Genomic DNA, 27,381 nt, shown 5'->3' on the forward strand with positions numbered 1-27,381 from the left:
GGATATTGACTCTCTGGCCCTTTCAAGGGAGAAGTTGCTGCCCTCTGCACTAGAGGGTCGCAGAACGCAGTGGCACCCCACTCCAGTACTCTTGCCTGGAGAATCCCCGGGACAGCGGAACCTGGCGGGCTGCAGTCCATGGGGTCGCGAAGAGTCGACACGACTGAGCGACTTCACTTTCACTTTTCACCTTCCTGCATTGGAGAAGGAAGCGGCAACCCACTCCAGCGTTCTTGTCTGGAGAATCCCAGGGATGGCGGTGCCTGGTGGGTTCCCGTCTATGGGGTCACATGGAGTCGGCCACAACTGAAGCGACTTAGCAGCAGCAGCACTGGAGGGTCCATGAACCTAGAATGAGTGGATGAACTTGGCATCCTGTGTGTACCCTGAAATCATATGTAATATGTGCGGGCACTTGTGGACATTTTGTTTAATGAAAGGGTCAAGGCATTTCATCAAACTGTTAAAAGGATTCATGATCCCCTAAAGGTTAAGGACCACTGAATCTGGAAGTTCTTGAAATAAACCTGCAATGAGGAAAAGTGAAAAGAGTTAGTCAATAATTTATCCTTTTAATAGTTTCCTAGACCTAGATGGAACAAGCAGTTATGAATAGTACATGCTACTAATTCTCTTAATGTAATGCAGTTACCTACATGCTCCAGTCTGTCAGGGAGAGGAGTTCCCTTTGAAGTCCCAAGTGTTCAGGAGAAACAACAGACTCAGACGCATCTGTGGTGCAAGAAGAGCTTTGCCACCGAGAAATGTGTTCTGTCTGAGGTTGCATCTGTCCGCTCAGCCACAGGTTTTATTGAGAAGGCGAGTCATCGCTGCCACCCATTGTTCTGTGGCAGTGTGGGTTGCTGCGGCTTTTTGAAAAAGCTCTTGGCAGTTTGTCCCCAGCTGGCCCTGACAACAGCAGAGCAATGTACTCTGACATTTTTGCCAGGTAAGCACAGATGAGGTCAGGGCCAGACTACTTGAGAAGGCAGCTGGGCATTTGTCTAGGGCCCATGGGGCCCTGTACTTCTGAGCGGAGGCGAGGCAAGCCAGCTGATCATCTAATGTTCTGACATCACCAGAATTCATCCAGCCTATTCTGTGTTGTGGGTCACACCCAGGCCAGCCCAAGGCAAGGTTACTATCTTCCCTGACAATCATGAACAAGCAGGACTTTTGTCAGTCCTGTATACCAAGAAAGAGTGTACTGTCCTCTGAAAGCCTTTTATTTCTCCGTAGGAAAGTGACACACAGCTGCTGGCTGGTAAAAATTCAGTTCAGTTCAGGTCAGTCGCTCAGTCGTGTCTGACTCTTCGCAACCCCATGAACTGCAGCACGCCAGGCCTCCCTGTCCATCACCAACTCCTGGAGTTTACTCAAACTCATGCCCATCGAGTCGGTGATGCCATCCAACAATCATCCTCTGTCGTCCCCTTCTCTTCCTGCCCCCAATCCCTCCTAGCATCAGTGTCTTTTCCAATGAGTCAACTCTTCGCATGAGGTGGCCAAAGTATTGGAGTTTCAGCTTCAGTATCAGTCCTTCCAATGAACACCCAGGACTGATCCCCTTTAGGATGGACTGGTTCGATCTCCTTGCAGTCCAAGGGACTCTCAAGAGTCTTCTCCAACACCACAGTTCAAAAGCATCAATTTTTTGGTGCTCAGCTTTCTTCACAGTCCAACTCTCACATCCATACATGACCACTGGAAAAACCATATCCTTGACCAGACAGACTTTTGTTGGCAAAGTAATGTCTCTGCTTTTTAATATACTATCTAGGTTGGTCATAACTTCCCTTCCAAGGAGTAAGCGTCTTTTAATTTCATGGCTGCAGTCACCATCTGCAGTGATTTTGGAGCCCAAAAAATAAAGTCTGACACTGTTTCCACTGTCTTCCCATCTATTTCCCATGAGGTGATGGGACCGGATGCCATGATCTTAATTTTCTGAATGTTAAGCTTTAAGCCAACTTTTTCACTCTCTTTCACTTTCATCAAGAGGCTTTTTAGTTCCTCTTCACTCTCTGCCATGAGGGTGGTGTCATCTGCATATCTGAGGTTATTGATATTTCTCCCGGCAATCTTGATTCCAGCTTGTGCTTCTTACAGCCCAGCGTTTCTCATGATGTACTCTGCATATAAGTTAAATAAGCAGGGTGACAATATACAGCCTTGACTTACTCCTTTTCCTATTTGGAACCAGTCTGTTGTCCCATGTCCAGTTCTAACTGTTGCTTCCTGACCTGCGTACAGGTTTCTCAAGAGGCAGGTCAGGTGGTTGGGTATTCCCATCTCTTTCAGAATTTTCTACAGTTGATTGTGATCCACACAGTCGAAGACTTTCGCGTAGTCAATAAAGCAGACATAGACGTTTTTCTGGAACTCTCTTGCTTTTTCGATGATCCAGCAATTGGCAATTTGATCTCTGGTTCCTCTGCCTTTTCTAAATCCAGCTGGAACATCTGGAAGTTCTCGGTTCATATATTGCTGAAGCCTGGCTTGGAGAATTTTGAGCGTTACTTTACTAGCATGTGAGATGAGTGCAATTGTGTGGTAGTTTGAGCATTCTTTGGGATTGCCTTTCTTTGGGATTGGAATGAAAACTGACCTTTTCCAGTCCTGTGGCCACTGCTGAGTTTTCCCAATTTGCTGGCATATTGAGTGCAGCACTTTAACAGCATCATCTTTTAGGATTTGAAATTGCTCAACTGGAATTCCATCACCTCCACTAGCTTTGTTCGTAGTGATGCTTTCTAAGGCCCACTTGACTTCACATTCCAGGATGTCTGGCTCTAGGTAAAGATTAGGGGAGGTTAACTGCTGTCACACGTAGATGGCTCAAACATAGAGATGTTTAGTTCTCTTATGAGCAGGGTAGAGGGGTGGGTCTTTTCTACATAGAGTCCCAGGTATCAGCATGTAGCTTCTAAGGTCATTTAAGGGGTGTGTCAACAGTCCAACAAGAAGGGAAAAAAAGAATGTGGAGGCAAAGCGTGGGTCATTCAAGGGGTGTGTCAACAGTCCAACAAGGGAAAAAAAGAATGTGGAGGCAAAGAATGTGGCAAATATGGGACAGCTCAAAAGTGGAATAATCACTTCTGCTCACATCCCACGGCCCAGAACTCATCCCACGCCACAGCTAACTACAGAAGAGGTTGAGAAGTTAGTGTAACTGTGTCCCCAAAGTGTCAAAGAACAGTGACTTTGGTGAACAAGTTGCCATCTTGGCTACACCAATTTCTGGTTTTAGAGAATTTTAGGTAATTCAGGTGGTACCCCTTAGTTGTCTGTGTAGTGTCTCGTTAATTTGACAGTTAATCACTGAGTTTGGACCCTGTGTAAGGTGCTGGAGATACAGCCGTTGAAAAGATAGCTCTTTCCCTTATGAGCTAATGTGGCAGAGAAGGCAACAAGTGAGAAATCATACCGTATTGTATTTCTGAAATGGAAAATCTGGGGCACTCTTTAGGGGCCTGTGTTAATCACGAGGGACTAATGAAGTAAGGTATAAACTGAGGCTGCTGTGGAAAGTGCTTGGTCTTTGCTGTTGGATGTGTGGCCGCTGTTGGGTGGGACAGCAGAAGAGGGTGGGGTAAAGAGAGAGCGGAATGAATGAATGCATGAGTGGTTAAACGAGTGAATAAACACGCCTAAGAGGAGCCTGAGTTTTTCGGTCGATCGTGTGGCTCCTCTGGGTCCACAGACTCTTTCCTCCACTCATACCTCTTACAGCCTCCCTACCACCAGGGAGACATATTGATTAAAGTTCTAAGTTGATTCTTATTTAAAAAGAAATCGGGGAAGGCCTTCTTCCTGTGTCACAGAAATTAGGGAGTAGCCTATTAAAGCAAGCATCGGAAAGACAGAGATCATCTTTAAGGTGAGCGCCGGGGCAGCTTTTCGAAATCTCTGGAATCCTGATATGCCTTGCTTGTCAGGTCTTCTCCTCATGACCTTGTCATGGGTGGGATCTCGTGTGCTGGCTCCCGGCAATATTTGCTGTTGGATGTGTGGCAGCTCTTGGGTGGGACAGCAGAAGAGGGTGGGGTAAAGAGAGGGAGAGGAATAAATGAATGAATGAGTGGTTAAATGAGTGAATAAACACGCCTAAGAGGAGCCTGAGTTCTTAGGTCGATCGTGTGGCTCTTCTGGGTCCACAGACTCTTTCCTCCACTCTACCTCTTGCAGCCTCCCTCTTCACATCCCCCTTCCCCGTCCTCAGGTGAGTATAAAGGTCATTTACTCCTCTCTGTTATCAGGTGTGTTGCAGACACTGCGCTGTCCTCTTCACTGGTTTTCCTTTGTCAGCATCCCTTCGGGATCAGTCACGGTGACTGCTGGAGGTGGATTAGACAGTTTAGGGGAAGTGATCGTCAACGAAGAGCATAGAGAGATGGAAGATAAATCTGGATTAGAAATCTAAACCTAAAGATTCATTTTGGGATGGAAGAGCAGCTGCTCCCAGACATTTCAGTGTCACAGAGGGGAAGTAAATCGGGGAAGCACCTCTTGCTAGCGAGAAGACAGTTTTTGTCTTCCCTTCTCATCCTTTGCTTTTCTCTCTTTATCCCTATTTAGTCACTTCCTTTTTCTTTTCTGCTCTAGGTTCTGACTTTTTTGCTTTCTTTTTTCTTCATCTTTCTGTACCTTTTGATGGGTTGCCTGTTCTTTGGTATAAATATGCTTTGATTAGCTGATCCTGATAGAGGAAGAGTCTCATTCAGCTTTGCCTCTCTGCATTTTTCCAAACTTTATTTCCCAGCAGCGGTATGCATCAACCAAACGGAATTACTCAACCTACTGGTATTTATTCTTTTCTCACTTCTCCACCGTTCTGATCCCACCTGTCCTTTCAGGCCTTCTGTTGATCCTTCCTCTAAGTTGGCCTAATTTTCAACTTCCTTTCTGTTGCCTTCGCTTCCACCTCCCAAATCCCTTAGCTCTTTGTCCCTCACTGATCACTTTAATTGAGTTATTTATGTCTATGTTTTACTTTTGAGAAACTGTGTGTTTGATGACATGACTGCTATGTCATTCATTCTCATTTGCTCAGTGGCCCAGTCCAGTCCTTACAGCACATGCTGAGTGAATGACTAAACCTGCTTTATTACTTACGTTGAGCCAATTTGTGGTTGCCTATTTTAATTTTTAAAAATGTATTTATGTTTTACTGTTGGCTGTGCTGCCTCCATCGCTGCAGGGGCTCCTCACTGGTTTTGGTGCCCAAGTTTCTCATTGCGGTAGCTTCTCTGGTTGCACATCGCAGGCTGTCAGGCACAGGCTCAATAGTTGTGGCTCACAGCCTTAGGTGTTTCGCGGCATGTGGTATCTTCTTGAATCATGGGTCGAACCCGTGTCCCTTGCATTGGAAGGCTAATTCGTTACCACTGAGCCACCAGGGAAGCCTGCCTGTTTTTTAGCAAGGACAATGGTGGCCAGATAGTTCTGGACAAGTAGCCAGATAGTTCTGACTTGGTTAGTGGCCCTCAGTTCTCAGTTGTAAGATTGAAAATTCTCTTCCTAAGATTGAAAATTCACAGATGGATTTGAGGAGCCATGGAACAATCAGGAAGGGTCATCTGAGTCTCTTTGTGGTTTCCCTGGCTGCTGGCATGCCAGAGCCTGGAAATGTGGGAAGACAGTTATATGTTCTGAGAGATCCATTCAAGTTGACCCATGTGGCTGATAATAGAAAGATTTAGAAGCTTCTATCCAACTAGTTAAATTGAGGTAGAGCATCTGAAGTCTAAATGAATGTAGAGATTCTGAAAACCAAAATTTGAACTCAATAAAGACAGTTTTGGGATTATGCTCTGACCACATGACATCAGCAGACCAGTTGCTGCATACCACACTGGAAGAAGGACAGGGACAAACTGGTGCTTGTCAATGGCAAGTGCAAACGACAGGGAGGGAACCGTGCCCAGTGAGGAGTGGTGATGGTTTAGACTTGGGAAAGATGAGGGACATATCTGAAATAGTTCAAACACTGTCAAATTAAAGTGGAGTTCTTCTTATATGTCACATCATTGTAAGCTGCAGAAAATAAGATTTCAGGTCAAAATAAAAGAAAGAACTTCATGGAGCTGTCTAAAGAAGTAATGAGCTGACTTAACAAATAATAAACTCTTTGGAAACCACTAGACTAGAGATTCTAGACGTGACCAGTAGTAGTAACATATATGGCCCCCCTTTCCTGTTTTGAGTCCTTGGCCAGTATTGCTAATGGTTCATGACCTTTTCCCCTCTCTCAGTCTTAAAGACTCACATTTCTTCTCGGGACAACACTGTTAAATTTAAATTGGCCTGTAAATTGAAATCTTCTTTCCATGCCTGGACTAGGTGATGTTTACAGCCTCTTAAAACTGTGAAAGACTACAATTCTAAGATTTGTAAGTCCCACGTGATAGCAAACCCATGGAGTTTATTTCTTTTTAAAACTAGCAGTAACAGATATGAACACAGACACATACAAAATCTTTGTCATACTAAATAAAATTTGCAGTAGTTCCTCAGTATCAACTAATTGCCAGTGCATATTTTATTTTGTTATAATAGTTTTAAAAATGCCTTTTTAGGGTTGGGTTGTCCCTGGGTCGATTATTTTAATGCATCTATTTTATACAAAAAATAAATGATGTTGCCAAGCAATTAATGTTTATCATTTGCCATAATAGGATCTGGCCCAGGTATTGGGTTGGCTAAAAAGTTCATTTAGGTTTTTCTGCAAGATCTTACAAAACCCTGAACAAACGTTTTGGCCAACCCAATATACTGGTGCATTTTGCTTACTGTCTTCACTCCCAGGGTAGGAAGGGGTGATGAGTGCATCTATTAGAATAAATCTTGAGATGAAAGCCAGCATTATGTTGGCAAAATACTTACAGTGAGAAAAGGGGAGAAAGCATTAAAGCTGGGAATCTTGACTGTGGGCATTAATTCAGGGGATGGTGACCTGCCAATCTCAAGATCTAAGTGAGAAAAAAGAAACTGTATCAATATTATATGATGAGAGGATTTTTTTCAATAAATGAGACAAATTGTCAATAGTAAATTTATAATTCGTTCTCATGTGTGTGTTACCATACCTACAAAAATAATACCATACATAGTTGCAGAAACATTTTTTCTTAGGATTAGAACTTTCTTAGCAACTTTCAAATGTGCAATACAGTGTTTTTAACTAAGGTTACCATGCTGTACATTACATCCCCATGACCTATTTACTTTTTTTTTTTTCTTGTTGTCTATTTACTTTATTACTGGACGTTTGCACTATTTCTTTTAAAAATAGAATATACTCTTTGAATCCATCCAGAAGGATGTAATCTGACTACCTAAAGAATTTTGAGTGATGAATTTAACAGCCTTTTAAACTTTGCTTAGCTTCTTTCTATCATGTCATGAGAACATGACAAATACAAACCATATAGCACAGGCTTTTAAGATTCTAGACTTTTATGTATTTTCCTCCATCTACATATATCTTGATTTTTTTCTCTTTTTTTAAATAAGGAATTTTATATGGGGAAAAAGACATGAGTTGTTTTGTTAGCTTTAGATACCCTCTAAATTAGACCTAAATCAGGAACCGCTGGGAGTAAGGAGGCTACAGGCAAGGGTCAGGGGACAGCCCCGCAAAGCACAGTCCCATAAATACAGAGGCATACTGTCACTGGGAGTGATGACCCGCTCAGCTCTTGCTGAATATTTCTGCACAAGAAAGCAGGCTCGGTGTGGCCCAGACTTTTAAGTTTTTAAGAGAAAATACAGGAAATCTCTAAATTGTTCAATGCTTGTTCCAAAAAAATGATCCAACATCTTTCAGGCCAAAGAAAACACTTCTGTGGGCCAAATCCAGCTTGCAGGCCACCGTTTTGCTAACCGTAGATCAGCAAATATTTAGAAGTTAAGTTTCTCTGGCCACCTGATCTGGAACTCCAAAGCACAGTCCTGAAGCAGAGGCCCCAGGGTTCTGGGGGGAGCAGTGACCCATGCTCTGCAAGTGTGGACACTTCTGGCCCCCTGGCCGGTAGGTAGGCTGCAGGCCCCAGCGTAGCTCTGGGATGGGTGTTTTTGTCCTGAGGGTAGGTGCTCACCTCTCAGCATATGCCTGGCAATACTGTCACATTCCCCGCTCCTTGTTGGACCACGGCCCAGGATGTGGGGCTGTGGTTTGGAAGCCATGACCTATGTCCTGTAGAGAATGATTCATGAACTCCAGAGGGCTCTGAGCAGGCTGCAGTGATGTGCCTTGACGGCCCTTTATGATGTGTGAAGGCAGGTCTGGTTAGTATCATTCTTAATTGTCCTCTGGGGGACGCTCAGCACGTCCTTCTCCTATTGCCCTCATTCTTTCCCAGCACCTGGGTCTTTGGTAATGAGTCGGCTCTTCCCATCAGGTGGTCAAAGGATTGGAGCTTCAACTTCAGCATCAGTCCTTCCAATGAATAGTGAAAGTGAAGTCAGTCTCTCAGTCGTGTCCAACTCTTTGCGACCCCTTGGACTATAGCACACCAGCGTCCTCCGTCCATGGGATTTTCCAGGCAAGAATACTGGAGTGGGTTGCCATTTCCTTCTCCAGGAGATCTTCCTGACCCAGGGATTGAACCCAACTTTCCCGCATTGTAGGCAGACGCTTTACCATCTGAGCTACCAGGGAAGTCTCCATTGGAAGTCATTCATATTCCAGAGAATATTCAGGGTTGATTTCCTTTAGGATTGACTGATTTGATTTCCTTGCAGTCCAAGAGACTCTCAAGAGTCTTCTCCAGCACCACAATTCAAAGGCATCAATTCTTCAGTGCTCAGCCTTGTTTATGGTCCAACTCTAACATCTGTACATGACTACTGGAAAAACCATAGCTTTGACTATATGAACTCTGTCAGCAAAGTGATGTCTGCTTTTTAATATGCTGTCTAGGTTTGTCATAGCTTTCCTTCCAAAGAGCAAGTATCTTTTAGTTACATGGCTGCAGTCACTGTCCAAAGTGATTTTGGAGCCCAAGAAAATAAAATCTCCCACTGCTTCCACTTTTACCCCATCTATTTTCCATGAAGTGATTGAACTGGATGCCATGATCTTAGTTTTCTTACTGTTGAGTTTTAAGCCAGCTTTCCCACTCTCCTCTTTCACTTTCATCCAGAATCTCTTTATTTCCTCTTCACTTTCTGCCATAAGGGTGGTGTCATCTGCATATCTGAGGTTATTCATTTTTCTCCCAGCAGTCTTGATTCCAGCTTGTGCTTCATCCAGCCCAACGTTTCACATTATGTACTCTGCATATAAGTTAAATAAGCAGGGTGACAATATACAGCCTTGATGTACTCCTTTCCCGATTTGGAACCAGTCCATTGTTTCATGTCTGGTTATAACTGTTGCTTCTTGACCTGCATACAGGTTTCTCAGGAGGCAGGTTAGACAGGTAGATGTTTTTCTGGAACTCCCTTGTTTTCTGTATGATCCTACAAATGTTGGCAATTTGATCTCTGGTTCCTCAGCCTTTTCTAAAACCAGCTTGTGCATCTGTAAGTTCTCAGTTCATGTGCTGTTGAGGCCTGGCTTGGAGGATTTATTGTACAGTAGTTTGTCCATCCTTTGGCATTGCCTCTTTTTGGGTTTGGAATGAGAACTGACCTTTTCCAGTCCTGCGGCCACTGCTGAGTTTTCCTGGCATACTGAGTGCAGTACTTTAATAGCATCATCTTTTAGGATATGAACTAGATCAGCTGGAATTCCATCGCCTCCACTAGCTTTGTTCGTAGTGATGCTTCCTAAGGGCCACTTGACTTTGCACTCCAAGATGTCTGGCTCTAGATGAGTGATCACACCATTGTGGTTATCTGGGTCATTAAGATCTTTTTTTGTGTAGTACTTCTAGACGGCAATACCATATAATTTCATGTCTTTTTAGTTATATTTATGGACATTTCATATATGGAAAACAATTTTTGTAGTTTCAATTAGAATAAAAAGTGAAAGTTACAAGGTACTTTTGGGCTTCTTTATTTTCTAATTTCTTTTATAATGAGAATATAGTTATAATCTTAAAAAAATTTAAAGCTTTGTTGAAAAGAGATAACTCATTTAAAATGAATTGAGCAGAGAGAACCATGTATTCAGATTATTCTTAAAAGATATGCTCACATTAAAAGGGTATAACATATATTTTAGATGAATTAACTGTGCCAGCTCTTATTTTTACCAAGGATATATTCCTTTTGGTTTCAAATGTTAACTAACTATATAATTATGATAGCCAGAGGACTTTCCAATTGTAGTTTTATAGACATAATATTATATAACTGATTTTAAAAGAAGAAATGCAAAGAGCTTAAATGTATATTATATAATTAGGACGGAAGCCTGGGAGATGGGTGGGATTTTTCCCCAGGAGGTTGCATAGGCGGTTGTAATCAAGTCAGTTGCCACTTCCTGCTTGAATGGTTGTTCATGGCAGTCAGTCTAGGGCAGTGGTGGATTTGTTGCTGTGTACTTTATGAAGTCATCCTGAGTGTAGTACGGTATACCTTCTCCTTTAGCCTGCTTCCTGAACTCCTTCCTGGCTTTCCTACCCCCCATATGCACCTAATCAGAATTTTTGATATAACACCTTCACAACAAACTGTTTTGCATGTTTTCTGCTTGATATACTTTATTTATTGGTGAAGTGAAGTGAAAATCACTCAGTCATGTCTGACTCTTTGTGATCCCATGGACTGTAGCCTGCCAGGCTCCTCTGTCCATGGAATTCTCCAGGCAAGAATACTGGAGTAGGTAGCCATTCCCTTCTCCTGGGGATCTTCCCAAGCCAGAGATCGGACCCAGGTCACTGGCACTGCAGGCAGATTCTTTACCATCTGAGCCAGCAGAGAAGCCCCTTGTTCACTGGTGCATAATACATATCCAGGGCTTCCCCGGTGGCTCAGTGGTAAAGAGTTTGCCTGCAGTGCAGGAGACACCGGTTTGATCCCTGGGTTGGGAAGATCCCCCTGGAGAAGGAAATGACAACCCACTCCAGTATTCTTGCTTGGGAAATCCCATGGAGAGAGGAGCCTGGTGGGGCTACAGTCCATGGGATCACAGAGTTGGACGTGGCTGAGCAACTAAGCATGACAATGACGACTCCCCATCGGTCACACTAAAATGCAACTGTGGGCAGGGAAACGAGTACTGGGTTCAGGTCAGAGGCAGAAGTCTTGGGTTCTGTGTGTTGTTGAGCCAATTAATCCACTCTGGGCTCAGTCCCCTGTCTATTAAATGAGTTTGATAGCAAACTTTTTATCAGATTTTTGTTGGAGAGATGAAATGACATATATATATCTGTTAGGATTAGATTTGGCCGCATTAGAGAGAAAACTGATAAAAGGAAAATGGTAGCTTGTAGTAAACAAAAGCTTATTTTACTAAAATGTAGTGATTTTGAATAAAATAGAAGTTAATTTATTTCCAATGTACAAGTTCAGAGACAGGCTGCCCAGGACTAGCGTAGTACAGGCATATCTCAGAGGCATCGCGGATTTGGTTTCCTACCACTACAATAATGAGAGTATCACGGTAAAGCAAGTCACATGAAATTTTTGATTCCCAGTTCATATAAAACTTGTGTTTACATTGTACTGTGGTCTGTAAATAGCATTATGTCTAAAAAGCAATGTACATACCTTAATAACGTACTGTGTTAGTTGCTCAGTCGTGTCCGACTCTTTGTAATGCCGTGGACTATAGCCCAGCAGGCTCCTCTGTCCATGGGATTCTCCAGGAAAGAATTCTGGAGTGAGTAGCCATTCGCTTCTCCAGGAATTCCTTCTTCCAGACCCAGGGATTGAACCCTGGTCTCCTGTATTACAGGCAAATTCTATTCTGTCTGAGCCACCAGTAATACCTTAATGTCTGAGCCACCGAACACACCTTAATACCTTATTGCTAAAACATGGGTAACCATCTTCTGAGCCTTCAATGAGTCATAATCTTTTTCCAATAGTAACATCAAAGGTCACTGATCACAGGTCACCATTACAAATAGAAAAATAATGGCGAACTTCAGAATATTGTGAGAATTGCCAAAATGTGACACAGACATGAAATGAGCAAATGCAGTTGGAAAAAAGGTACCAGTAGACTTGCTAAGCTCAAAGTTGCCACCAACCTTCAATTTGTAAAAAAAACAAAGCAAAAAAAAAAAAAGTCAAAACTCAGTATCTGCAAAATGCAGTAAAGCCAAGTGCAATAAAATGAGGCATGCCTGTGCTCAATGATGGGAGGATCCAGCCTCTGTCTCTCTTTCTGCTGCCATCCTTGGTAGGTGGCTTGCATTTCATTGTGTAGAATGTCTGCTTGAGATCCAGCTATCACATCCAAATTCAGATAGCAGAAAGGTGGAAGAAGGGAATTCCACCCCCAACCCCAAGGACACTTCCGCTAAGGACACAATTGCTTATGTATTGTCTAGAACCTCATTAGATGGTCTGCTAAAAATAATTGTTTATTATGAAAGAGAGATGTCGGGGCTAACCATGACCTTTGAAAGAATTTTGTGACCTGGGAAATGCTCTGAGTACAAAAAAATGCATCATTTATAAAATATTACTGTAAGGGAACCTCATATACATTCATCCATTCACCAGATATTGATTAAATACCTACTAGAGGTGTAGCATTAGAGCTGACATCCCATATACTTCCTCACATTTTCTTATTCAATTTATATTATCTCCAAAAATAGAGTTTGAGGTATCCAGGCAGCTGTGATTCCACCCCTGCTCCCTGCTTTTCTGTGCACGTGGGAACATAACATCACTAAGATACCTTCCCTTTCTTTGGGAGTGGGGAGGGAGCAAGGTGACATTGGAGCATGTTGTAAATGGTAGATCTCTGTGGCTCACAGATACACACACTGTGTGTTTTCCTCACCAGATCTCAGAGGTCCTGTCTTCTGTCATCAGTGCTTCATGTTGGTTTATATCTTGTGTCCCCACTTACTTTGTATAGATGCCTTTCCCTCTATTTAAAACATATATCCTGTGTTGTCTCTTTATCATCGGCCCTCTTCTTTTTAAATAAGGGTGTTTGAGCAGGCATATGTTTTATTTTGGAGGCAAAGATAGGTGGGTGGATGGATAGCTAGATCAGTTAGTGGATGGGTAGGTGGATGGAATAGCAGGCAAGCATGCATAACCTAATGGCCAGGCAGCATGTCCAGTGCTGAGGTTATTACTGTTTCTTTGGGGGCCCCAATGTATGCAGGATCCCTAAGGAAATAGGATCTGCAGTCACAGGCTCAAGATGTCCCACTTGGAAGGTATCTGGAGATGTCTGACATCCTTCCTCCTAATCTTGAAAGAAGTGATGGTAGTGGGCTTTCTTCTTCTTTTTTTTTTTTTAATCTTCTTGTTTGTTTTATTATGAAAAATTTTAACATTCAGAAAACAATCGTGAGCCCACTACTATAATGGAAGAAATATTAACATTTTACCCTATTTACTTAGAGAAACACAATGAAATTTTACGGCTGAAGAGCTTTCCCCATGCTCCTTGTGTCGGCACCACCTTGCACCATCCCCGAGCTTCCTCTGTAAACTGGCCTCCCTCCATCAGCCTCTCACCTCTCTTGCTAGCACTTTCACTGCCTCATGTATTCAGTGCACTTATCTGTCTTCTGTTTCCCTCCACGAGCATGTCTGCTCGGTTAGAGCTGGGACATGGCTTTGTTCCCATTGAATCACCCTCATCCAGCATCAACTAGGATCAGATGAACAGAGCTGACGTTCCTTAGGCTTCCTGACCCATCACCTCCCTCCCTCTCTCTCTCCCCAGGGGGAACCACTGTCCTGAAGTTTAAACGTTTGTCTTTATATGCTCTGATTTTATTTATACCTTTAAATTTGTATGTGTGCGTGTGTTACATAGATGCCAAAACAATAGGTGGTGTTGTGTATCTTTAAATACATTAACTAAGCAAGCTGTTTATAGCCTGTGTAACTTGCTTTTTCTTGTTCAACATTATGTGCTCAAGATTTATCTATGTGGCTATATGCCACAAAAATTTATTTCATAGATTTCATATTTCTACAAAATTCCTTCTAGGATTTCATCACAGTGGGTCATTTCTTGGCCAAGAGCCTTGTAATAATGGCTATTTTATTAAAGAGGAGAAGTCCCTTTTGTCAGGAACTCTCTGAATCTAATCTGTGGTAACAACTGCATCAGTCGTAGGAATGGGTAAAAACTTAGATGGTAAATTTTGTTATGTGTGTTTTACCACACTTTTAAAAATTAAAAGCATATCAAATTGTACATTTGAAAAAAAGGGGGACCAGTAAGATTTGAACCTTTGTAAAGGTAAAATTATTGTTAATGGTATTTTCAGAATCTTAATTTTACTCACTATTGAATACATTTAATTATAAAAGCATCTTTTTCAAGAAATCATGATTTTTGTCCTTATATACTCTAGAATACAAATATTGGAATAATCATTCAGCCTTAAAAAGGAAATTCTGTCATTTGCAACAACATGGATGAACCTGGAGGACATTAAGTGCAATAGACTAGAAAGACAAATACCACACAGAATCACTTACATGTAGAATCTGTTTTAAAAAGTAAATATGTGAGCTGATAGATGTGTTAACTTGATGAAGGAATCTTTTCATAGTGTATATGTATATCAGTCATCACATCGTATACTTCAAATATCTAAGTTTTTGTTCATCATATCTCAATAAAGCAAATAGAATTCCCTCAGAGATAAATCACACATTTCAATATGTAGTTTCCCCATATTAGAGAAGCTCTAATGGTTTTTCTCTTAAGGAGAGAAAACTTGAGGACAAATACTTTGAGTTTCCCTAAAGTGTAGTATTCAGAATTCTTGGCTTTTGACAGTATTCTATAATAAATGTCAGGGAAGTCTGTTTTTGAAACACTATGACAACTTGACTTCATGCATCCATACAGATTAACTTCAATGCCTGCGATTTCTTTAGGACACATTCAAATATCCTCTTCCAAGCCTCCTGTTAGAAGCAGACTTGTTAGAGGACAAAGCTTTATTTATAAAGCATTTTGCAGATATAATTGTAGGTCATAATTGTAACAGTTAAGGAAGATTTATCTCCCATAATTTTGAATAATGATTCAGTTTGTGCTTGTGGTCAGTCACTAAGCATATCTGACTCTGTGACCCCATGGACTGTAGCCCAGCAGGATCTTCTGTCTGTGGGATTTTCCAGGCAAGAATACTGGAGTGGGTTGCCATTTCCTCCTCCAGGGGATCTTCCCGACCCAGGGACTGAGCCCGCGTCTCCTGCATTGGCAAGTGGATTCTTTACCACGAGTGCCACCTGGGAAATGGCTCAGTGGTCTTTGGCTAAACGTGAAAATGTTCTAGAAAGATCACATGTTTGACCCTCTTCTTCATTTTACTTCTAAAAATCCATCCAGGCTATCCACTGAGTATCTTGTTTCTGGAGAAATGGTCAGATTTAATGTTTGCCAATTTATCAATTTCAAAATAGATCCTGTTACTGCATTTCCTAGATTCAATTGCTATGTTTCCTTGAACCCTACTAAAGTTGAATATTTTAAAACACTATTTAGGACTTCCCTAGTGGTGCAGTGGAAAAGAATCCGTCTGTGCAGGGGACACAGATTTTTGATCCCTGGTCCGAGAAGATTCCACATGCTGCAGAGCAGCTAAGCCCGGGCGCCGCAATTATTGAGTGTGTGCTCTAGAGCACAGAAGAGCCAGTGAGCCCTTGTGCTTCTGAACCCCGTGCATCTGGAGCCCATGCTGCCCAACAAGAGAAGCGACTTCCGAGAAGCCCGCACACTGCAACCAGGAGTAGTCCCCGCTCACTACAAGTAGAACAAGTCCTTGCAAAGCAATGAAGACTCACTGCAGCCAAAAATAAATAAATTAAAAAATAAAAACCCAGTGAGGATGGCTGCTATCCAAAAGTCTACAAGCAATAAATGCTGGAGAGGGTGTGGAGAAAAGGGAACCCTCTTACACTGTTGGTGGGAATGCAAACTAGTACAGCCGCTATGGAAAACAGTGTGGAGATTTCTTAAAAAACTGGAAATAGAACTGCCATATGACCCAGCAATCCCACTTCTGGGCATACACACTGAGGAAACCAGATCTGAAAGAGACACGTGCACCCCAATGTTCATCGCAGCACTGTTTATAATAGCCAGGACATGGAAGCAACCTAGATGCCCATCAGCAGATGAATGGATAAGGAAGCTGTGGTACATATACACCATGGAATATTACTCAGCCGTTAAAAAGAATTCATTTGAATCAGTCCTAATGAGATGGATGAAACTGGAGCCCATTATACAGAGTGAAGTAAGCCAGAAAGATAAAGAACATTACAGCATACTAACACATATATATGGAATTTAGAAAGATGGTAATGATAACCCTATATGCAAAACAGAAAAAGAGACACAGAAATACAGAACAGACTTTTGGACTCTGTGGGAGAAGGTGAGGGTGGGATATTTCAAAAGAACAGCATGTATACTATCTATGGTGAAACAGATCACCAGCCCAGGCTGGATGCATGAGACAAGTGCTCGGGCCTGGTGCACTGGGAAGACCCGGGGGAATCGGGTGGAGAGGGAGGTGGGAGGGGGGATCGGGATGGGGAATACGTGTAAATCTATGGCTGATTGATATCAATGTATGACAAAACCCACTGAAATGTTGTGAAGTAATTAGCCTCCAGCTAATAATTTAAAAAAAATAAAAATAAAAAAAATAAAAACCATTTAAAACACATTTGGGGGCCTTCCCTGGTGGCTCAGTGGTAAAGAACCTGCCTGCCAATGCAGGAGACATGGGTTCGATCCCTGATCCGAGAAGATCCCACCGGCCACAGAGCAGCTAAGCCTGTGTGCCACATCCATTGAGCCCACATGCTGCAACTCCTGGAGCCTGAGCACCCTAGAGCCCGTGCTTCGAAACAAGAGAAGCCACTGCAATGAGAAGCCTGTGCACCCCAACTAGAAAGTAGCCCCCGGTCGCCACAACTAGAGAAAAGCCCACAGCAATGAAGACCCAGCACAGCCAAAAATGAAGAAATTAAAAAAAGTTTTTTTTAAATTGGCAATTAATTAACCACCTAACCATGACTGTTTCACTTCAGTTCAATTAGCAGATGTCTGTTGAGCATCTCCCATTTTCCCAGCACTGTGCGGGGGCTGGAACCGTAAGGTGACTAGAACAGAGTTCTGGTCCTCCGGTGGATCACACAATCAGGTGGCTGAGACAGACATTTATCCAGGTTATCAAAGGAAATGGTCAGTGCTGCAATAGAAGTAGAATCGTTCTGTTACTGCACAGACCCTGCGTGGCCAGAACTCTTACGTTAGGATCTGTGGCATTAAATTCTGCAGTTTCAAAACCATTGAATGTGGCAGATGTGTTCATGGTAAACTTTTTAGTCTCCACCCTCTCTCTCCCATCACATTCTGATCACTCTCATCTTTGTAAAAATGATCGGAAGTCTCCAAACAGAATTGCCTTTGTACTCCTGAGGGTTGGGGGGTCTTCTGTGCTCCAGATGTCTGATTATAGTACAAACAGACCTATTTGCTTTTAGTGAAGCAAATGTTTTCTGTGTGCAACTGAGCTTATAAAATTTCATTAAGAAGCTAATCATTAGCCCTGATTAAGTAAACACTGGATGTTTGGCATGAATATTTTTAACTTCCTATTTCCAAGCTGGCTCAGCCTTTTCAAGGTTACTGATTGTCAGCTGGGGCCAATAATTTTTCAGTCACTTGTGCAGTTTTCCACGCGATCATCAGAGAATCTCTCTTTCCCCCATTCAGCTAGGGAAGAAAACTAAGGTTCTCCCAGAGCCCCAGACAGGAAGCTGGTTCTCTGATGCTCATTAGAGGACTTTTCTCTTGCAATTTAAATAGTAAATCTCCATGCCATCTACTTCAGGGCAGGACAAGAGACTAAACTTGGCTTCTCTAATTCAATTTGAAACTGCCACCATTTTCTATTCCTCCATATTTGACTTTATAAACATTTTAGGCTTTAACAAAGATCAGAGTTCTTTTTACTGATATTTGAGAACATGTAGAAGATGTGCTTAATATTACACTTTTATTTTCAAATCTAGGAAAGAGCATAAGAAATTAAGATACACAAAACTTTTTAAGCCAGTGACTCAGACATTATTAATATCACTGTGGGCACGAAGAATTGGAATGGTGTTAAGATTTTCTCTGGGGAAGTATACATTATGACAACATTTTCCAAAATGTGCTTTTCAGAGACCACAATAAATCTGACTAGTGTTTAGAAGGGAAAATAAAGAGATTTTGTGGCTAAATAAAATTGGGAAGTACTTCTACTGCAAATTTCCTTGTTTTCGTGATTCACAATGTATATTGCTATATTAAAGTTTCTGGAAATTCCTGCCATAAGGAAGCCTGTTTAACTTTTATCAACACAGTGTTTTTCAAATTCATTTGGCTTCAAATGCCTACTTTTTTTTTTTTTAAGCTATACCTGAAACCAACCCTCAGAACCAAGGTGATACACTTATACTTTGGGATATTCCGTTATGGAATGAGGGTCTCTGGAATCGTCTGTGCCAGTGGTTCTTGAACTTGAGCATTAGCATCCTGAAGGATTTGTTAAAATACAGGTTGCTGTGTCTCACTCCCATAGTTTCTGATTTGGGAGATCCAGGGTGGGGCTTTTTCTCGTAAGTTCCCAGGCAATGCTGCTGCTGCTGCGTTGAGAACCACTAGTCCATGTTCAACCTGGAAGGAAGACAAAAGTCGCAATGAATAGGGTGGTACAACGTGTGTGCTGCTGTGGTATGCGAGTTAACGCATTCACACAAGATACGCTGATCAAACCTGCTGTGCGTCAGGCACCGTCCGAGGCCCTGGGGATGCATGGGTGGTGGACACAGGCCTGATCTTGCATTAGGAGTTCACAGTATAATGGAGAGACAGGCAGTAAATGGGCAAAGGAAATGAGTGGTGGGTCCATAGGAATTGAGAAGACTGCTGTGAAGGAAGCCAGCAGTGTGTGTTGACCCTGAATTAAAGGTGGTTGCGAAAGATCTCTGAGGCCTTAGGGGTGTCTCAGCTGAGACTGGCCATGAGAAGATGGGGGTGATGCTTCAGTCTGGGCCGTGGTGGGTGGGGGAGAGAGCAGCAGGTTCTGGGATAGGAAAGAAAGCTAGTTTGGCTGAAGGACAGGAGTGAGAGAGAGTGGAAGAAAAAGGTTGGCGCCAGGTCGTTGGAGCTGAACGAGGGAGTCCGGGTTTAATACTGAATGCAGAAGGTTCTGGTGACTGTCGTCAGCATCACTCTGGGTGCTGTGTGGAGGAAGGATTGTGAGGGGACGAGCAGGAGGAGCAAAGCTGGAGTGCGGTGGAAAAGAAGGGCCTGGGGTAGGCTGCGAGCTGCGGACAGGCTGCCACACCCTTGCGGGCTCTAGGGGGCGCCACTCACACGAATGACTCGTGATGCTGGTGGTGGAGCCGTGTGGGTTGCTTCCAGGGTGTCTCAGACGTGTATCATACAGGATTTGATGATGGGTTGAATGTGAAGGACAAGGAGCAGAGAGGTGCCAGGAATGACTCCCGGGCTCCTGCCTTGAGCAGTGGAGAGGGGGCATGAGCTACAGGAGCAGGAGCCATTTCTAAGAGAAAGGAGGGAGCTAAACAGTTACTTCTCAGGGGGACAGTGAGGTGACCACAGCCACTGGTATTCTGCAAATATAGTAATTGTTTGCTAGTACACTAAAGACATGAAATTGGAATTTAATAAATACTCTTGTTAGAGTTGTTCTGTGTGGTGTGTGTCAGTGGTTGCCTGGTAGCCCTGAGTCAGACTGCACATGAGGCCATTTCAGACTAAGCATAATGCTGTCTTTCTCTAACAGTTCAGAGCGCACTTCAGAGCCTCACGCAGACTGTCACGATTGCTGTGTAACAAACCGCCCCACAGCTGAGTGGCATAAAACGGCCACTGTATTAGGCTCATGGATTTTGTGGGTTAGGAATTCAGACAGGGTGTAGCGGGTAGCATCCCTCTGTTCCGTGGCATCTGGACTCAGCTGGAAGGACTTGTCAGCTGGCGGCTGAAATCATCTGGAGATGTCCTCACTCACGTGCCTGGCAGCTGATGCTATTTGTCAGCGTGAGCAGCTCCATGTGGGCTCTCCACGTGGCCCAGGCATCCTCACTTCTTGGCCCCTACATGATAGTTGAACTTCTGACATGGCAGCTCAGGGCTTCAAAGGCGAGTCATTGCAACGATCTTAAATGTTTGAATTATACAAAACAGGTGGCTGAATTTGTGTTCTGCTCAGTAGAATACTAGATAAGGAAGAGACTGCTGTGCCTGTATGCTGCCTCGGGATAACTTGGGAAGAAGAGCCTGGTGAAGGGGAAGAACTGGTTGCTTTGCATTAAAACAGATGACAAGGATAGTCTCACTTTGGCTATGAGCCAGTGTTGTGATGAACAGGTATTTTTCCAGCCCCTTCTACTTGCCCAGCCCTTAGAGGTGAAGCAACGAAGCATAGTTCATGCTTATCAGATAAGAGGAGGATGTTTGTAAACTAGGACATATAAGAACTAGTTTGAATTATTTAAAAGCATTACCTGGATACAGATTTGCCAAAACTTCTACTCATAGAGCCATTCTGGTGCGTTCCATTCATGAAGTAGCACTGTGCAGTGCTCCCTTAGAAATTATTCCCGATGGGGAATAGTCCAGAAAGCTGTGGGTAGTCCTTAATGGCTGGAAGACACTGGTCTGAGTTGGATGGTCTAGTCCTAAGGTGAGATCTTTGATCTAAGACAATAGATTCCCAAAAAGGGAGTAAAGGAATCCCAGGAAGTGTGCAAAGTGATCCATTGAGGGCAAGGGAATACCCACTTCTATTTCTTAAAAAAATTTAATGTACATTTTGTGTGCATCTTGTAGAATATTAAGTATGATAAATAGTAATACATCTATGAAATTTATGATTAGATAATTAAAAATATAATTTTGCTTGTGTTAAAATGTTTTTTTGCTGATGGAGTACTGCTTAAAGGCATGTTTTATCACATTTATTCCTTGTTGCTAATGCTTTTCAAACTTTATTATGCAGATCACCCAGAGAAACAGTTTTTCTCAGCTCAGTGGGAGTGATTAAAATTTGGGGAATTTACTCACACTATCTAAGTTTACAAGAGAATGATTTATAAACAAAAATGCCAAATTGATTAATTTCCAATAGCTGGGAAACTAGATCTGTCATTTATATATATTATGCTTTTATTCTTGGACAAGATGATTTATTCAGGATGTATCTTTCATATCCCGAGACAAGATATGTGTCTTTTAGACACAGAGCTTCATTTTCTGAGCTCCTCCAGTGTTCAGGGCCCTTTTTACATGTGGCCTCCTAGTTCCCACTCTCTATTCCTAGCTCACCTGGCTCACAGATGAGCACACGAGAAATGAGATGCAGAATGTGGCCCACTCACCGTGGTTGGTATTCATTCCGCCTTTCTGTCACCCCGGTAATTACAGGTGGCTATGGCAGCAATTAGAGTTTGGTCACCAAAAACAAAAGCCTTGTCCCGTCAGCTCCTCTGTCAGGCGACCCCTTCCACCAAGTGGACAGCCTGTGCATCTTCAGTCACTGCGTCTGCTGGAGAGGATGCTTATATGGCTCTTGGACATCTTGCAAAGTGCAAGTAAATTTCAGAGACCAGGGAGAGATGAACTACTAGTTTTGAGACATGTTGCTGGGAAAGCATTTCAGGGAGGGCCTGGGGGAGGTTGAGGGCTAGCTAGGCCTTCGACACGAAGACATCTCAGGCATTGAGAAAACGAGGAGGAGGGAGGCAGTTCTGGCTGAGGCATGCCTGACTAAGCAGAGGTCTAGTGCTCCGGAGCTTGGAGGGTCGCTTGATCAGGGAGTCGGGGTGAGAGGTATGGGTGTTAGGGGGGGACTGCAGGGAGGGGAGCAGTAGGAGGTGAGAGAATCTGTGGCAGGGAAGGTGGTCTCCTGGCAGGCGTGGGCTTTTTCACTGAGCATGCCTAGTGTGGCAGCCACGCCCGGGAGACCTGCTAGGGGAAGGGCTCTCTGTGGAGAGCTGCTCTTCAGCTGGAGGAAGTACACGACCTGCCTGACCCCACATCATGGCTCCGGAGAACCGAGGGAAAGGGCTTCCGGTGTCAGGCCTGCCTGGGAACTCCAGGAACACAACGGCTGCACTTCCTTCCCTCTTCGCCACACCCCTGACCTTGTGCTGCCAGAGAGGGGTCTACCCAGACAGAGCTGACAGCTTCTGAGGCCAGACCTCCAGTGACCTGAGGGATGTAATAGAAAGTCCCCACTCAGCCAAGTTGGAATCACGTCGTCTCTTACCCCTGAATAAAATTTCCCTAGCAGCCCCGGTCCTAGCTGGGTGACACAGTTGTCTGGGATACACCTCAGCCTTTTGGGAAAATCCATCCTGGGAAACTCTTGAGGGATTAAGAAGCAGTAGATACCACCTGTGACCCTGCTTCCTTTACGTGTCCTTTGTAAAGACTTTCTTTGATGCACCCATACCTGCAACTGTAGTCTCTTCAGCCCTCTTTTATTTACTTATTTTTGGGGGGCCACTTGGCCTGTGGGATCTCAGTTCTCTGACTAGGGGCTGAACCTGTGCCCCTGGCAGTGGAAGCCTGGCGTCCTAACTGCTGGATTGCCAGGGAAACCCCATCTCCTCTCCCGTCTCCTCTTAGGAACAGTGTTCCTCTTCTTCATCACTAGCACCCCTCCCCTGCACTGGGCCTGCATTGGCCTGTGAATAAAGGTGACCAGCCCACGCCTTCTCCTTTCTGTGACTATGCCAACATCTAGATTTCCTATGCTTGGAACTAGCCACACCAGTAGTTTCATTTTAATAGGAGCCTCTAATCATTTCATATACAGGTTTGGGTAGCTAGAAACAAGGAAATAAATATTCCACCTTAAACAAAATTTTAATGTTGGTCCCCTAGTTCCAGAAACCACTGGGTTTTCAGGAACTGGCATTTGTGAACTGGTTGTGGACATGAATGTCCATCGGTCTCTAGGTCATATTGTAGTGGAGGTCTCTCTGGAACCAGACTGCACATCAGGCAGCCCATACTGGTGGGGACACAGGTGAACTTTATTGATATGAAATGGTAGCTGAGCCTCGTGACTTTTGTTACCACCTTCTTAGCAAGCTTTCTCACCCACTGGATAAGTGAGGTACAAAACCAAGGCCTTGTTGAAAGCAATAGAATGGATAGGAAGTCTGAAGGGCTGGGGATCCTGGGATGGTCAGACAGCTTTGAAACAAGGCCAGGCCATACCCCTAGTAGACTAAGGGGTTGCTGTCTTCAGCCAAGTTTAGATGTGGACGAGAGCCACAGATAACCATGCCACTGACCCATCCAGACTCTTTGGCATCCCTGACCCCTTGTAGATGGCAGTTCTCTGCCTCACCACAGAAACCTACAAGCCATCCTCACTCAGACCCTTTTCTTGTTGTTTAGGTTTGATGGCGTCTAAAATAAATTAAGACAATACCCTCATTTATTCCTCCAAGAAATGTATATTGAGCACCTACTGTATGCCAGATGTGTGATGCTTTGTGACCCCATGGACTGTAGCCAATCAGGCTCCTCAGTCCATGGAATTCTCCAGGCAAGAGTACTGGAGTTGGGTAGCCATTCCCTTCTTCAGGGCATCTTCCCCACCCAGGGGTCCAACCCGCGTCTCCTGCATTGCAGCAGATGCTTTACTGTCTGAGTTACCACGGAAGCCTGCTCTGGTGCTAGGCTGATACAGAAATTAATAAGACTCTCTCTGCCCTGAGCCCGTAGCCTGGTTGGTGGGAGTCGGAAAGGAGGGGGGCAGACAGTCAGTTGTGAGGGTGCCATGAGAGAAGCTTGTAGAGTAGAGGGAGGTGGGCGGAGAATCAGAAGAGGCTTCAGAGGAAAGGTCAGTTGAGCTGAGTATGAAAAGACTCTCTCAGGTGACAGAAAACTCAGATCAGGGGCTCCCTGTTTTGTGATTATAAAACAAATGTTGTCGTTACGTTATATTGAAATGTCCCTGCTTCTTCTCAAAGGGGAATGTTTTGTGTTGACGGTCTCAAAGCCCTCACACTTCCTCGTCCTTGCCAGCATTTGTTATTTGTGGTTTGTTGATTTATTTATGCTGTGCATCAGAGAAGCCTAGGCACGCAGGCTCAGTAGTTGCAGGGCACAGGCTTAGTCACTCTGCAACCTGTGGAATCTTCCCAGACCGGGGATTGAACCCATGCCCGCCGCATTGGCAGGAGGGTTCTTAACAACTGGACTCCCAGGGAAGTTCACCTGTGGTCTTTTTTTTTTTTAAAAAAAATATGGAACGCTTCACGAATTTGCGTATCATCCTTGCGCAGGGGCCATGCTAATCTTCTCTGTATCGTTCCAATTTTAGTATATGTGCTGCCGAAGCGAGCACTGTGGTCTTTTTGATGATAGTCAAGCTCATGTCCTCTTTTGTTATCCTGTCATTATTTTATAATTTAGTGAAAAAAAAATCAGTTTTTATAACATTTAATTTGTAGGCCATTTTCAGAAATATAGATGGTATGCAAAGCAAGATATATTTAAATTAAAAATCATTCCCTTCCATGAATACATAAGCTCAATAGAGAGAAGGTAACACTAGCAAGCAAGCAAATTATCCAGATGTGTATTAGTGTTTACCCCACCCATCAAATACCATATCCCCCTGTCCTCTGGTGTTGGGTACGTGAGTATTTGAGATCTTCTGGGGGAAGACTCCATTCTTGCCTTCGTATACTTGAAGCCATATTTTCAAGTGAGGATCCTAACGGGCTCTTAGCTCATGTGAAAAAAGTACTAGCTATTCTGGAAATACTAAGCAATTTAAAGTTGTTGGAAACAAATATCCCCCATAGTGCATGTACTCCAATACTTTGGCCACCTGATGCAAAGAACTGACTCATTGGAAAAGACCCTGATGTTGGGAAAGATTGAAGGCAGGAGGAGAAGGGGGATGACAGAGGATGAGATGGTTGGATGGCATCACTGACTCGATGGACATGAGTCTGAGCAAGCTCCAGAAGTTAATGATGGACAGGGAAGCCTGGCGTGCTGCAGTCCACGGGGTCACAAAGAGTCAGACATGACCAAGCGACTGACCTGAACTGATAATGCTTGTGAAGGCCACATGTGCCACTGATCATTTTGTCCAAGGGATATTGTCAAATGGTATGGGTTTATTTGAGGTTATCCTGGAGCTGGAGAGATGCGTCTCCCATATTCCTTTTCATCAAGAAATGCTGTCACGTAACCGTCTCCACATTCTGGGACCACTCACATCAGTCTGTAATTAGAGGGCTTGGGAGGCCTGCTGTTTTGCCATCTTCTCTCACTGAGCAGAAGGTTCTGTATGGAATCACTGCAGTGTGTTTAGCTCTCTGTCCTAGTGGCTCAGTTAGGAAGGGCATAGCTGAATGCTTCCTTGCTTGTTACTGTATAAAGTGGCCCCATGTTTATCTTCCTGATGACCTCAATGATCTGTGGTAGCTTTTTACTTCTAATAAGTTAATAAAGGAGACTGATAGCATAGGTGTCTTGGGCAGCAAAACTCTCTTGTCAAATGTCAGAAAGGTTTAGTGAGGGTGTTCTAATTTGCGGATGCCTAGCTCAAAGGTTTTTAAGCTTTGGGGGAGGAGAGAAAGGGCAGAGCATCCTTCTCCCAAGGGCAGTTCCCATCAGTTCAAGTTGCAGCCAGGTCTGACTCTGCTGAACTACTAAGACTGGATGAGAAAGCAGGCCTTCATGGCAGCAGAGATATTGGATTGGCCAAAAAAGTTAATTCAGGTTTTTCTGTAAGATGTTACAGAAAAATTTAAACAGACTTTCTGGCCAACCCAATATATTCTCAGCAAATATGTAGAACTGCTGGAGGGGAGGTGATTTAGGTGGTTCCATAACGTGAAGACTCTGCTGTGGGTCCCAGGAGATAAAGGATGCATCATGGGAGGCCCAGCTTTGGAGCCTGGCAGAAACTTTGGTTACCTTTGGTTGGGGTGGAACAGATACAATGGCCAGGCTCATCGAAGCTGACTGCTTTAGGAGGGGGAGGAGACGGGCAAAGCACTGCTCTCTGCCGGCTCTGAGCAGGTGGTGTCAGCCCTTCTGCTGGTTAAAAAATACCACTTCTTAACAGTAACTTGTTTATCCTGAGGCTCCTTATATAGTATCATCCCAAGGGGAACCAAAAGAATTAGGATAAGCCACAAAGATGTTAATAATAATGATGATGATGGCTAATATTTGTTGGAAATTAGTTTCTGCCTATCTGGGTGGTGATCCTATTTTCATTTTACAGAAAAGAAAATAAATCTCAGAGAAACTGATTTGTTTGCCCAAAGTCACACAGCTCCTCAGTGGCAGAGGAGGGATTTAAAGTCAGGTCATTCTGAGTCCAAAGTGTATGTTCTTTAGGCCCTACGAGGATGCCTCTAACGAAAGTGTGTGTGTGTGTGTGTGTGTGTGTGTGTGTGTGTGAGAGAGAGAGAGAGAGAGAGAGAGAGAGTGTATCCATGTGTCCATTCCTGTCCTGCAGGTCACTCGGCAGGAAAGGTCAGGGTGGATCAAAGGCCACTAAAGTGTCCTGAGGAGGGTGGAAGCAGGTTCTTCCTTGGTGAGGAATTCATACCGGCTAGTCAGATCCTATGTGGTATTCTGAGAGAACACAGACAATGTGGAATCAGGAAACCGAGACTCCTCAAAAGTTGGTGTGTGACTTTTAGCAAGTCATCCAACTCTGAGTCAGCCTTGGTTCTTGTCCTATAAAATGGGGATAACAATACCTACTTGACCAGTCTTCCTGCATTTTCCTGATAAGCTGATGCAGTTGTGTAGGACAGTGCTTTGGCAACTGTATGGAGCATTATATAAATTATAGTTTTCCCAAGTTTAGTAATAAACATGTTTTGTGGTTTGCAAAGGAACATTTTGCATATCAATTATTTAAAACCTTACTATAGGATAACGAAGATTTTTATATGGGAAACAATATCCAGTGTGTTACTATTTTATGTTTAATTACTTACAACTAGCTCTTTTTTTTTTTTTTAATTTTTATTATTATTATTTTTTTTTCCAGTGGGTTTTGTCATACATTGATATGAATCAGCCATGGATTTACATGTATTCCCAATCCCGATCCCCCCTCCCACCTCCCTCTCCACTAGAGCAAGCCTGTTGCTTGTTTTGCTTTATTTTTGTTTGATTTTTGTTTGTTTTTTAATCGTAAAGTCTTATTTGCAAAAGGAATTTTAGGTTTTTTGTTT

The 27,381-nt window shown here is 43.4% G+C and overlaps 1 protein-coding gene and 1 non-coding gene across 4 annotated transcripts in view; one reads left to right on the forward strand and one right to left on the reverse strand.

Annotated features, from left to right (window-relative positions):
- ANKRD44 (ankyrin repeat domain 44) overlaps positions 1-27,381 on the forward strand; it is a 314,903-nt gene that overhangs the window by 128,275 nt on the left and 159,247 nt on the right. The window lies entirely within an intron of this gene.
- Positions 24,406-24,512, reverse strand: LOC133061097 (U6 spliceosomal RNA). The gene has a single exon (XR_009693927.1). It is a non-coding gene; the product is annotated as a U6 spliceosomal RNA (small nuclear RNA).

Source organism: Dama dama, chromosome 8, assembly GCF_033118175.1.
Source record: "Dama dama isolate Ldn47 chromosome 8, ASM3311817v1, whole genome shotgun sequence".
Lineage (NCBI taxonomy): Eukaryota > Metazoa > Chordata > Mammalia > Artiodactyla > Cervidae > Dama > Dama dama.